This window comes from Chrysochloris asiatica, unplaced genomic scaffold, assembly GCF_000296735.1.
Source record: "Chrysochloris asiatica unplaced genomic scaffold, ChrAsi1.0 scaffold00211, whole genome shotgun sequence".
In the NCBI taxonomy this organism is placed as follows: Eukaryota; Metazoa; Chordata; class Mammalia; order Afrosoricida; family Chrysochloridae; genus Chrysochloris; species Chrysochloris asiatica.
The window spans coordinates 2,368,927-2,371,532 of NW_006408729.1; positions in this window are offsets into that span (position 1 = coordinate 2,368,927).

Genomic DNA, 2,606 nt, shown 5'->3' on the forward strand with positions numbered 1-2,606 from the left:
AAATACCAGCAGGATTGTATATGTTGGATATGTTTCAGCAGCGTTTCCAAACTCAGGTAGACCAGGAAAAAGAACTTGGAAATTTACTTTAAAAAATTAGTCAGTGAAAACTTTATGGCTAGCAATGGAACCTTATCTGATACAATGCCAGAAGATGACTAGCTCCTCAAGTTGGAAGGCACTTAAATATGAATAGAGAAGAGTTGCCACCTCAAAATAGAGCCAATCTTTATGATATGGGTGATTAAGACCTTTATTTGCTCATGTGGCATGACTCAAAATGAGAAGAAACAGTTACAAACACTCATTAGTATTGAATCTAAGTATGGAATTATGAAGTATGAATCAAGCAAAGGTTGTCAAAAATGCAATGGAACAATTGAAGACCGATATTCTAAGACCAATATTAGTGACATGGAATGTACTGGCATTGACCAACTTGGATGGATAGTCATATGGACTACAATGCTGGAAACAGTAAATTAATGAGGAGCAGGGTCACGTTCATTGTCAAAAATAATATTTTAAGATTTATTCTAAAGTGCAATGGTATGAGAGAAAAGGTAATAACTCTTTCAAGGAAGACCAATTAACATGATTGTTATTCAAATAAGATTTTTATTTTATTGAATCAATAGTCAGCACCCATGGAAGCAGCAGTCAAGAAATCGACAGTGCATTGCATTGGGCATAATTTTCATTCAAAAGAAAATAATTTGAATCTTAATAGAATGAGAAAATTGATAAAATGATTAAGTATTTTTTCAAAAGACTTCTTTGAGTGTTAAAAGTGAAGATGCCATTTTGTTGACTAAGGTGTGCCTCACCCAAACTGTGGTCTTTTCAATTACCTTATATGCATTTGAAAACTGGACAATGAAATAGGAAGACCAAAGAAAAATTGATGCATTCAAATTATGGCATTGGTAAAGAATTCTGAATATACCATGGATTGTCAGAAAAATTAGCAAATCTGTCATGGGAAAAGTAGAGTTGCAATGCTCCTTAGAAGTGAGGATGGCGAAACTTTGTCTTGCTTACTTTGGGTATGTTATCAGGAGGGATTAATCCTTGAAGAAGGACATCATGCTTAGTAAAGTAGAGGATCAGCAAAACAGAAAAAGACCCTCAACAATATAAATGGATTGACTCAGAGTTTGCAGCAATGAGCTCTAATGTTCCTACTATTGTGAGCGTGGCTACTGGACTAGGCAATGTTTTATTCAGTCACAACCAACTCAGTGGCATCTAACAACAACAATAATAACAGCGTGATAGGTCATTCAAAATAAAATACATGAATCTTAATAGAATAAGAAAAAACGATTAAGTATTTTTGTAAAACTTTCTCTTCTTACCAAGTGTTGTTGCTGTTGCTAAGTGCCATGGAGTCTATTCTGACTCAAAGCAACTCTGTATAGGGTTTCCACGGAGTGGCTTGTGGGTTTGAACTTTTTGACTAGTAGTCCTGTGCTTATCTTACAGTGTCACACCAGGAGTCTTTTTTGACCATACAGACAAAATTAACGTAAATAGAAATAGCAAGACATCATACATTCTGTCTGAAAACCCATACCTTCTCCAAATCAATGTGACTCATGCTTTATTCATTCTATGAATGTTTGGGTAGATGCAGATATAACTTACATCTTGTTAAGTAGAAGATGAAATAACCATTTACATAATTTTAAACTATCAACTAAACAAAGAGAAAAGGGTGGATGTTCCCTTATGAAAATTAAAATGTAGACTTTGTCTTCAGTAGGAAGTAGCCCTACCTCTATGTAAAAGAGGCAGGGGATCATTGTAGAAAGTATAAAGATTTTTCTCAGAAAACAATTTTGTGTCTGTTCCAGGATAGGGGCAAATCAATAAGATTCCAAAGTTCTATACTCTCAGCTATGACTTTGACCATTTTAGCTTGGAAAATTTTCAGCGTAGAATTACCCACAAGGAAAAAAAAAATCTTAGAAATCCAGTTTAAGAGCTTTTCAAGAGAATTCTCTGAGGAAAACTACTTGTTAACTGCTCCCTTTACTAAAATAAATATTGACATTTCTCTTGGGGTTGTTAGATAAAAATTTACTTAACCTGGGTAACATCTGCCAAAATGTGAATTTGTTTTGTATAATTGACATTGAGTCAATTCTTTCTAACATTGTTTTAGTTAGGTGCCATCGAGTAGGTACCGACTCGTAGCGACCTTATCCACAGCAGAATAAAACACTGCCCCATTCTGGGCCAACCTCACTATTGTTGCCACGCTTGAGTCTATCGATGCTGCCACTTGGCCAATCCATCTCGTTGGGGTCTTCCTCTTTTTCTCTGACCCTCCATCTTACCAAACATGATACCCTTCTCCAGCATCTTGTCCCTCCTGACATTAGGCAAGTTGTTTATTGAGCTCAGTGTTGTTGTTGTTGATAGGTGCTGTCGAGTTGGATCCAACTCATAGTAACCCAATGTACAACAAGAGCAAAACACTGCCTGGTTCTGAGCTATCCTCACAATTGTTATTACACTTGAGCCCATTGCTGCTGCAATTGTGCTAATCTATTTTATTCAGAGTCTTTCTCTTTTTCAATGATCCTTCACTTTACCAAGCA